Source organism: Conger conger, chromosome 11 (assembly GCF_963514075.1).
Source record: "Conger conger chromosome 11, fConCon1.1, whole genome shotgun sequence".
Taxonomy (NCBI): Eukaryota; Metazoa; Chordata; class Actinopteri; order Anguilliformes; family Congridae; genus Conger; species Conger conger.
In genome coordinates, this window is record NC_083770.1 from 21,141,620 (window position 1) to 21,153,438 (window position 11,819).

At 39.5% G+C, this 11,819-nt stretch overlaps 2 long non-coding RNA genes across 2 annotated transcripts; both read left to right on the forward strand.

The window, feature by feature from the left end:
* Positions 1-5,943: 5,943 nt before the first annotated feature.
* On the forward strand, positions 5,944-7,394 carry LOC133141307 (uncharacterized). Its single transcript, XR_009710074.1, has 3 exons — positions 5,944-6,020; positions 6,123-6,200; positions 7,335-7,394. It is a non-coding gene; the product is annotated as an uncharacterized LOC133141307 (long non-coding RNA).
* A 2,233-nt stretch (positions 7,395-9,627) lies between these two features.
* LOC133141337 (uncharacterized) lies at positions 9,628-11,339 on the forward strand. The gene is made up of 3 exons (XR_009710078.1): positions 9,628-9,760; positions 10,287-10,413; positions 10,613-11,339. It is a non-coding gene; the product is annotated as an uncharacterized LOC133141337 (long non-coding RNA).
* The last annotated feature ends 480 nt before the right edge of the window (positions 11,340-11,819 follow it).

Here is an 11,819-nt window from a genome sequence, read left to right on the forward strand (position 1 = left end):
TCCATGTACGCCATCACCTTTAGCTGTTCCCACCCAGCTCCAGGTAGTGGGTAGCCCACCACACCTGGATTGGCCCTGGTGGCCTGGAGGAACGGTTCCAGATAGATGACGTACAGGAGAGATGCTGGAGGGCACCCCTGCCTGATGCCAGACCTGACTGCAAACGGGGCAGAGGGCTCCTTATTGACAACCACTCTGCCCGTTATCTCTGTCAGACAGATATTTGTCCAGCGCAGGAGGGGACCAGGAATGTTAATTTTCACTAGCACTCTCTCCAAGCACACATGACTCACCCGGCCAAATGCCTTCTCCTGGTCAAGGCTGAGAAGATACACGGAGGATCTCCGCTCCCTGGAGAGGGTAATTAAATCCCTCACAAGGAGCAGGTTGTCATTTATGGACCTCCCCTGCACACTACAGGTCTGGTCCGGTCCGATCACCTATGTTACAGGCCTTGGAACCTCCTCATCAGCACCTTCGCTGTGATCTTATAGTCAACTGAGAGGAAGTTGATCGGCCTGTGGGAAAGACCCCTGGCTGCTGATGGTAGAGGCATGGTCTGGATTTGCATGAGTGCCCATTTAGGGAAGCCCCCTGACTGCCTTCTCTAACCTCAACAAGTCATTATTCAAGCACATGCCAAACTACTAAACTAAAGGGCTGAACTGCACCCTCTGTATTTATTTTGATCAAATAAATAAATAATTTCATTTTAAAAATGGCAAGACAACATTGAATTGTATGTGAGTTCAGAGTGACTGCACCATAGCATTTACATTTTTTAAAATCATAATTTCGATAGAGAAACTTTAAAACTGGAAGAGGTGTCAGTTCATCCAACGAACCACAGGGTGGCAGCAGATCTTTCAGACACGATGCAAGTTGATCACTGTTGAGAGTAATACTCTTAAAAAGGACCTAAAGTAAAAAAAAATCAATTGCGTTACTCCAAATCTGGCAACATATACATATATAGTGTTATAATGTTGTTTTTTTAATGGAAATTTTAATACTTTCGCTTTCACATTCGCTTTCTGTGCGCGCGTGTGTGCGTGCGTGTGTGCATGCTTGCGTGCGCAATTGCGCGCATGTATCATCGTGGCTTTCAGGCAATGTATACACACATCCAATGTAACCACAGGTGCATGGCAAAGGCAGTCAATAATGAGAACAAATACAACCTACAGTAGCAGGCGTGATATATGGCCAGTACAACAAATAACTCTACTTGCAATTGGTGACATGGGTAATCTATAATGACTACAGAGTCAAGGGTTTCCCTGCAGTTCGCAGTGCAGTGAATACTATTGATGAAGTGTGAATCGTGTATACCATCTACAAAGCAGATGTTTGGTTTTGCGTTCTAATTCTTGTATTAATCCCAGCACTTACCCCTGATTTTGGAGCTCAATTTTATTACAGCTTGATTAATAAATATGTATATGCATGTAATGTTACCACTCGATTGGTCTTATTTGGGACTTTGACTTTCTCAGATGTTTCCTATAAGTCATTCTGGAATTCTCCATGTTGTTTGCTGAGTTTATCTACAGTACTGTTCATAGGTCAGTCCAGGAATTCCCTGTTGTAAAAACACGTCTTCAAAATGCTGACTTTTAAAACTGTGGGCACAAGATGTTTACCACAAATCTGCAGCAACAGGAAAGCATTAATGTTACACAAACCAAACAAATCACAAACCACAAACCCACAATCATGTGATATTGAAGAGGCTGAGCAATATCTACTGCCCAAGCATTTCACATTGCAAAGCAAACTGTATAAAAAAAACATTTATCCAAAATGCAGACTTCTCTATATGGGGAGGAGTTTAACAATGGCTGTAATTTGTTTCTCCTTTATTTTACAGGATGAGTCCCATTGAGATATCATTCTTGTCAAGGAATAATTCAATTCTACACAGAGACAGCCAACAGCTTCATGGCATGATCATGAAGAGACTGGTATCGTTATCCATTCTCTGTGAGTGCAGACGGGCAGATGTAACTATTCTTGCAAAGACATAATGAACAGGAACCATGCTACATATAATATTTGTTCTCAAAAGAAACAAATAATAAATTAATAATAAAAGAGAATGTGGTTACGTATTTTGGCCAAGTGCCTGGAAAAACAGGTGCAACTGGAAAACCATGACAGATAAGATAGTGACCAGAGAGACACACTCCAAGTGATCTTGCACTTTAATTTCCCATAAGAGCCTTAAAACATTATGACTTTTTGTTTCTGTTTTGCTCCCCCCAACATCTCCTTTCACTTGTGTGGCTCCAGTGTGATAATTACAGTACTTTCCATACAAACGTTTTCTTAAAATCAGTAGCAATATGAGTGCTGGTACTACAAGGGGGCAATATGGGAATCTGGAAACACCTAATGAGATGTTACATCTGAGACAGGGTTTTAAGGAACAAAGTTGCCAACTGTATTCTGCTGTGCATTTTCTGCCGGCTCTTCCAGGAGCAAGCTGTCATTCATTATTTGAAGAGTAGTATTTTTGATCAGTGTTCTAGTACTCCACTGCTTTCAGTTATCAATCAATAGTGAATGTCACATCAGCATTAGAAAGTTCACTTATGAACAGGTATTTGTGACCTCACACCTTAAATGGTTGATAAGCATTAAGCAAGCACTGGCGGTATCTCCCGTTTATGGGTATTGATTAAGAGACCACTCAATTACGGGTTGGCCTGACAAACTCCAGAAGATTAGGACTGTGGTTAACTTGTGAGAGGATATTGTACAAATGCTTCTATTTGGTAAAGCTATCAATTATTCACACATTCACAGCCCTTTTCCTGTCTTCCCAGTTTAAACAGAAGCACTCAGGAGTTACAGGATGGCTTTTCAAGTTAACGATCTCCACGATACTCACTTCCCGGAAAAGAACTTTTTTTCTCAGGTGCGAGCCTGCCATCACACCAAAAGCCTCCTCTGACCTACTCGTCTCTCCTCCACTGAAATACCAAACATACTGTAAAAACATGGTGTCTCCCAAAAGACACAGATAGGTGTGTGTTCTTGGATCCAAAGGCCACAGCCCAATTAACCCTAAACAAGCTGTAAAATTGGGCAACATCTTCATATCGAAATTCACATAAACATTTTTATGAGGCTCCTGACACTTAAATAGCATTCAGCTGACTACAAACCTGGTCTGTTCAAATTGCAATTCTGATGAGGTCTACTCATGCTCATCTGAGGTTCCTCCAATGTACTGTATCAATGGCACCGTGTCTAGCTTAATCCTCAAATCACTCAAAACTACACACACACACCTGTTTTACTGCCTTTATACCTTCTTTAAATAATACAAGTTGGGTTGGTTTCAAACACACATTAAGGTTAGTCCTGGACTAACTTTTTTTTTTCTGGAGACTCTCCATTTAAAATAGAATTTAGTCTATGGATGTTTCTGGGGTAATCATCAGAAGCAGGATTCTGAAGGAGCACGCCTTCAACCTTAAAATTCCTCTGGCTGGGAAATGACAGGTAACACATTAACTTTTTGTATGAACTGAGATAGATTTCTATTTACATTCCTGGAGTAGTGCGTTCAGCACCACCGACTGTAGTAATAACACAATCATTTTACCCAGGAGCTTGCAATAACACAAAGCAGAGTAACCTGTTGATCTGAATGAGTTGTCACGAAGGTTGTGCACCTAGTAGCCTAAGTTCCTCTTTTTCCCAAGGGGAGGGAGAGTGTTATCAAGTGATTTTCCACAGAGAATTCCTGAAACACGCAGTGAAATCTCATTGGTTTCCATCCGGTGGAAAGAGAAAGTAAATTAGTAATGAGTGCCTTAAAGAGTGAGCGGTCGACAGCATTGCGGTCAGAACTCGTCTCACAGAGCAGGGAAAATGAACATGGCTCATTCGATTTTCCTGTGTGTCATAGTCTTTGGAGTTGGATTGACTTATTGTTCAGGTGAGATAATACATGTATTTACAGAATATACACCTTCACTGTACAATTTGTTAAATATGATAGTCTATGATTATACTTAATTAGCTGCATTAATCAAGGTTCCTGAAAATACAAGCTCTGCGTTTATTTCAAGTACATCAGCTGTTTCCGTTTCGGGGACCTGTAGGCCTACACAAAATGAATGTCAATATTAATATTACGCATGTGTCCGATTTCTATGCAGTATGAACGGTCAGGATTAACATTTAAATTTCTCAATTAAATGTGTTTGCTTTTGATATGCCTAAATTAAGCAATATATCCAGAGAAATGTTGACTAACATTTTAACACAACGCAGCTGATCCTCGAATTCCCATAGTAAGGACACTGTTGTTGTTTACATTATTACCCATAGACATGGGCAAAGCCAGCCATAAATTGTAGAAATATTGCCATGATACAGGAAAGGTCATGTTTTATGTCACACCTGTCCATATTTTTTTAAGGATTAGTATACGACGGTTGTTTTGATTAAGCATGCTCATATAAGCTAGAATAAAAACATTCTGTGTCAGCACGTGGTTGTGGCTGCCCGAGCAGTTTCTTTTGCCCCAAGCGCGCAATTTTTCTTGGTTGGTTTGCCCTGTCATTTTCGCATTTTGAGCACTATGGTACAGGGCATGGCCATTAAAAATACATCGGTAAGCATATATTGGCCGGCCGCTTGTAATAATGATAAATTATAGAAGAGTGTATACCTTTTTATTGTTCCCAGGACAAGATAAAGTGACCGAACGATGCATATGTAGCGGTAACCCGATGAAGAGCGTACGTCCCAATCGACTGCTGACCACTAAAACATTTCCAGCCTCTGCCTTTTGCACAAAGATTGAGATAGTGTAAGTAGGCTAATGTGGTTGCTCTGGTGCTAATGTCACACTGATTTAACTGGCCAATTCTGGCTGAAAGGTTTCACTGTAATGGGAATTTCGCAGTACTTTAAGCAAAATGTAGTGTGTAGGCATCAAAGATGATTGTATGGGAGACCGGGCCACAAATGAAACTATTTTAGCAACATTATAGCAATGCACTTCTCATGTGTGAGTGGCTGGACGATTTGAAAACTTAATCAAGAGTTAATAACAAATATGTGTTTTAGCACCATGAAAGTAATGTTTCTTCAACAAAATATTTTTTTAATAACTGATGCTATGTGACCGCCACAAATTTAACTTTAATTGTCAGGAATGTCCCAGAACTGTGCTGATGGTCTATAGCAGGGATCATCAAATTTACATTTTACATTTACATTTTAGTCATTTGGCAGACGCTTTTAATCCAAAGTGACTTACAAGTGCATAGGTTCTACCATAAGTCAGAGCATCACATCCAGAAACTAGCAAAATACACAGGAAATGCTGTTCTAAACATAGTTGTCATCAGAAGTGCATTTTTTTTTTTTTTTTTTTTTTTTTGGGGTGGGGGGTTAGACAAGGATAGGGATATCAGAAAGGAGGGGCAGGGGAAATCAGGAGGGAGGACTAAGGTAGAGTTTGAAAAGGTGGGTTTTGAATCTGCGTCGAAATAGGGGGAGGGATTCTGCTGTTCTGACAGTGGTAGGCAAGTCATTCCACCACTGAGGAACCAGAACGGAAAACAGGCATGAACGTGCAGCTCGACCGCCAGGTGCACGTCGAGAGCTGGGAACTGCTGGTTTTCCTGCCGATCCATTACCCGGAGAGTCAGGAGTGATGACAGTCTGGCCAATCAGTAGCACTAATTGTTCAGCTAATTAACTGGGAGGAAAGAATACCAGGACTGGATTTGGAATCAAGGGCTAGAATTGATGATCCATGGTCTAGAGCAGTGGTCTCCAACCTGGTCCTGGAGAGCTACTGGGTCTGCTGGGTCTGCTGCCTTGCAATTAACTGTAATCAACTGCTCTAATTGATTAATTAACTCACCTCACCTGGTTACCTGGGTCTCAACAGGTGCTGATTTTAAGGTGAAAACAAAAACCAGCAGACCCAGTAGCTCTCCAGGACCAGAGCTGGAGACATGCATCTTCTTTCTGGATGAAAAATATTTGCTGTAATTTGTGCATGTATCTTTTAATTAGGCAAAATCCTTAAAGTGTTTGGTTGTTCCCCAGTCTCCCCTACGTTAAATATTTGGTACCATTTCCTTTCACAGTGTTACTTTAAAGACTGGGAAAAAGCTCTGTCTTGACCCACATGGCAGGCAAGGGAAGAGGATCTTGAGCAAAAAGCGGTAAAGTACTATACATTATAACGTATTATATCATATATTAGATTTTTTTGTGATAATGAGTAATATATGCACATTAATACCATTATTAAAGGAGCATTCTCATTTACACTTGTTTCTGTTGAGCTTATTTGTATTAATTGCTTAAAATGTGTGTAGGCCTTTTCCTCAAATCACCATCAGTGTAGCCATTTCCTAAATATGGGGCAAATCTTCTAAGGACAAACGTGTCCACGAACCCTTAGTACATCCTGCAGTACTTACCAACTTCTGCTCCAACAATAGGAGGATTAATTGGAAGAAGTATCCACGACCAACATTTTGATACAGCTTCTGAGGTAGATATTTACATACTTGTCGCTTAGTTGCCCTCCTGGACCTCTTGGTTGTGGATACTACTGCAAGATGTAGCAAGCACTCAAAATTATTATGGGCAGTGATGCAAACTCTGTGTTCAGTTTCTGCAAACAGCCATTGCCCTCGATCCCATTCTCAGCAGCAAAGGCTCTGGGGCTCACAGTTCCCACACTGACACTCATTTCTGTCCCCACTTCTCTGCTCTCTGTTAACTTCGGCTGCCTCGTCCTCCGCTGTGTGTCCCTCTTGCTTACGCAATTCTTACTCTGTAAATTCAGGTTCCAAACTGTAAGTTTCTATTTCTTTGTCAAAATCTAAAAGCTCGTCCTCTAACTCTGCTAAGTCAGAACTGTCCGTCATATCACTCTGGCTAGCCAAGTTAGGTTCTGTGATATTTGTATTCCAACATTGCCATATTTCCGTGGGAGTGTCAGGTGATCGCCTTCTGGGAAACACTGGCTAGAGATTCAAGCCAAACACATCCAGTGACATCACTGGACATGTTTTTCCTTTAAAGTTTTGCCCCATATTTAGGAAATGGCTACACTGACGGTGATTTTAAGGCCAAAGGCCTACACACAGAATTTAAGCATTTCATCCAAATAAGCTCAATTGAAACAAGCGTGACAGTGCTCCTTTAATTTCAATAGCATTTTAATAACATATGGCCTACATGACCAATCCCATGTCACATAAAATGAGAGAGAATACAAGGACATATTGAACTATAGCAGCCCACTGGTAAAATAAATATTCTTAAACATGTCACTTGTTTTGCAGACCTCTGACACGAGGGAAGGCCCGGAAAGGAAAGCGAGGTCAGAAAAAACGAAGAAACTTTGGATGATCGCATTTCATCTTGTTGTTTTTCATCTTACAACTGAGCTGCAAATTTGCTGGATTTGCCATAGACCCGTATTAAAAAGTGGTTGGAAAATGTTTTGAAAGAATACGAAGAAGCTCATCCAATATAAGGTCATAAAGGCATAAGGTCATTATGCAGACTTATGTCTTCGCTGATAGTCAATTTATTATAGCTTATGTAAATGTCGTCCTAATGCATACTGTATTCTAATTCTACATTAATTACACCATATAACTACTGGCTTGCCATAAGATACCATTGTTACGATTTAATTCATGAATACGCTTACTTAAATTGTTGTATTGATTTACATTGCTTTTGGCTATGCATTGACTAAATTAGCAAAAAACCTGAAATCAAACGGCACATTTTTTATGAATAAAATTTTCAGTACTGTGTATTCCAGTCTTGTTGTGGAATGATACACTATACATAAAATAGCAGTCTTCCTCCTTTGTCAGAGATTGAAGCAGTTTTATTTTCATAAAAGTTTTTTCCGCTGCAAAATATGACTAACATGTGAAAGACATATGGCAACCAAAATATTGTAAATATGGTGACTGTCGGGAAACTCATTCACCAATTCATTACATTACATTACATGGCATTTAGCAGACGCTCTTATCCAGGGCGATGTACAACGAAGTGCAAATCAAACACAAGTATAAGTGCGAAGAGGACCTGAGAGGACAGTACAGTTCTGAGTCCTAGTGTAAACATACAGATAATCAGAACCCTTGAAGAGTACAATCAACTTCCAAACTAGCGTACCACAGTTGGCAGCTAGAATACCCTGAGTACAACAATACAACAGGCAATAAAAAACAATATCTATACAAGTAACAATATCTATACAATCTATACATAAGTGCCATTACAGTCTAAGGCTAATCATGGTGGTGAGTTAGGGTGAATTAGAATCACCAATGGCGATTGGCTGCCATGCAAGGCACCAATCAGCTCATCAGGAGCAATTGGGGGTGAGGTGTCTTGCTCAGGGACACTTTGACACACCCAAGGCAGGATCGAAACCAGCAACAATCCAACTGCCAGACGACTGTTCTTACCTCCTGAGCCAATGTTGTTATAAAGGGTTTTTTTGTCCGATGTATTGTGAAGTTGCAGAAAATTAAATGGATCCATTGGCACCAATTAAATTTATTGGGAAATGTGGTCCTGGTTGCCCTTCTATGAATCTTTTCCAGTGCCTCTATATCTTTCTTATAGTGCAGTCCCCAGAACTGCACACAGTACTCCAAGTGTGGTCTAACAAGAATATTGTATAAGGTGAGTATAACTTCCTTGGACTCAATACCCATGGCTATGTATCCTAACATCCTTTGGCCTTTTTTTACTGCTACTGCACATTGACTAGAACCTGTAAGGCTTTGTTGAACAATTACCCCCGTCTTTTTCAACTTGAGCACTATCCAATTTTGTGCCACCCATAAAGTAATCCTGCCTTATATTTTTATTTCCAATATGTAGAACTTTACATTTAATTGTATTCGAATTGAATTTGCCAGGTTTCTGCCCACTTCTGTATTCTATTTAAGTCTTCCTGGATTACTTTAGTTGATTCCATATTATTAGCTAAACCTTCTAGTTTCATACATGTGGGGGTGACATGGCTCAGGCAGTAAGAGCAGTCGTCTGGCAGTCGGTGGGTTGCCGGTTTGATCCCCCGCCCGGGCTGTGTCAAAGTGTCCCTGCGCAAGACACCTAACCCCCAAATGCTCCTGATGAGCTGGTAGGTGCCTTGCATGGCAGTGCTTGGATGAGGCCCATGTAAACATTCGAAACGTGTAAATCTGGTTTTTCCAGCTGTGCAATAAGACACATGACAATGTAAGTTTCAATATGAGCTATGATTGAAGTGGGGAATTACAGGGACTTTCAGTGTCTGCGTCTTCATAAATTAGTCTTTGGGGATTTCACATTTGAGCCTTGGTTTAAAATGGCTTCTGATGTGCGTATAAATTGTTTTTCTCATTTTTGTGATCCTGAAATTCAATACAAACCCATCAGAAGATATGATGCACTGTAACTTGCCATTAATGTGTAGTCATGAATCAAATAAAAGTATAATAAAAACATAACAATAAAAACAATACATGCTTCAAAACTAGGTGATCGGTATTCCCCCCTCTTCATGAAAGGAACATCCCCATATGTTTGCCCACCCCTAGTCTTTAAATACCTTACGCCATGTCACCCTGACACCACTCCTTCTTTGCTTTTAGTAACAGTTACTTATTTCCATCAAACATAGCAAGGAAAATGAGAATAATTATTTCACTCTGGTTTTGTGCCATGTTGGTGATCACAACAATGACTGAAGGTAAGATAGTTTTTGCTCTGAGATAGATTTTGCTCCCAAATCAGTAGACAAATATTGTATTAAAGTCTCTATGAAATACGTAGAAGGTGAATTTACAAAATGGTACTGTCTGAATGGCCTGTAAGCATGTACTCATTATGCAAAAGTTGAGTTGAAATGAAAATGTTATGGAGCCTAAAATGCAATTCCATTATCATTTTGATTTAATTTGATAAAACTTGAATTAATTATGTATTTAAATAAAATGCAAAATGTAATTAAATGTTATTTTGTGTAACCTCTGAAGAGACTTTAAAACAGAAAACCTACAACCTGCATTCATTTATTAGCTCACAGAGCATCCAGTGCAGACTCTGAGTGCTCCCAGGGCACAGTGCTCTGTCTTTCAGAATGACAATACTCTGATGGAACTCAATTTGTGAACCACCAGCATGCACTCTGGTGCTCTGAGAGATAATAAACAAATGCACCCACTGTATACTCGTGAAAAAGTGAAGCTCCTGACCGCCAGTGTACTTGGTTCCAGCTCATCCCATGAGTGACAGTCAGCGCTGCATCTGCATAAAAGGGGTGATCCCTTTCATCAGGCCCAGGAACATCCTCGATTACCAGGTGTATCCAGCGACCCCATCATGTGACAGAGTTGAGATTGTGTACGTTCCTATTGCATATTTTCATATGCATATTTACAAGTAATGGGTACGATGAAAAAAGCAATAATTATATATTTTTTGTTTGTGTGTGTATGTGTGTGTGTGTGTGTGTCTGTCTGTCTGTGTGTATGTTTGTATTATGTGTGTGTATGTTTGTGTTTGTGAATTGGGTGTGTGTGTGTGTGTGTGTCCTAAACAGCGTGCTGCTGCATAAACCAAGGCGTACCGTGTGCCTGGACCCCGACTCTTCAATTGGACAGCGGCTCCGATTCGCAAAATTGAATTAAGAAATATATTCCCATCATTTTATTTTGTTTCGCTAATTTCTTTTGCATAGTATGTATTTTGCAAATCAATTAAGTGTAATGCTAATTGTAAGGGTCATTTTCGTAATTGCTTCTTAATTGCTTCTTAATTGACAATGTGTGTTAACATAAAGACAATCACATGATTACAAATAACCTTTTAGTGTTTCCTTATTATCCTTATTACTATTAAACCACTTTCTGAATTAAGTGCTTACTAGGAGTCTTTCTCTGTCTCTCTCCCAGCAGACAGACAGCCTTTGACCTTAATGTCTCTGCTTCTCCTGGAAGGGGGTAGCTAGCACACTCCGGTCAAGGTCAACAAGGGGTATTCAGAAGTTATTTCTTTGCAAATAAATATAAATAATAATAAATATAATCTCAAGTATAGCTATCGTTGTTTTTACTGGGATCTGTTTCATCAGACAATGCTCACCTGTGAAATGTTAAAAAGGGCATTTGTCCCTTACGCTAATATTCAAAGGGAAAAAAAATATTTTAATCAATTAATTGTGTTTTGATAATTTCTTTTGCATATGCATTTTCCAAACGTATAAAGTGTAATGCTAATATTAAAAAATGCTACAATAAAATAATAATAAAAATGTACAAGCTCCTGTGTTCAGTGTAAAGCTTACAGATGTTGTAAATTCAGCAAATTTGAGATCAGTGTTTGTGACATGGTATCATAGATCAAATATTCCAAACAAATCAAGTATTGATTAAGCTGTAATTTCACATATAATTCCATTGATACACAATTTTCTTGTCTAAAATTTAATAATTAGCAGCTAAATACCAAGTTAGCACCATTATTTGCCACCCTGACAGTCAGATTTTGAAAAACATTTGAACAGTTGGTTCAGGTCTTGACATGAAAACTGCACAGCACAACTGAAAGGCTTCCATGGGAACCAGGCAAACAAACTTGGTTATCAGCACATGATATTCCGTAAAACATCAGTAAAACATTAAGGGGTATTTTTTTGTTTACATACTCTGAATACCTAGTCCTTACTTTAAAAGGAATATGAAAGCGCTGGTGAATTCTTGTGACAGTGCTTGCCTTCTTATAAATCTATCTGGTTGTTTACCTCGAAG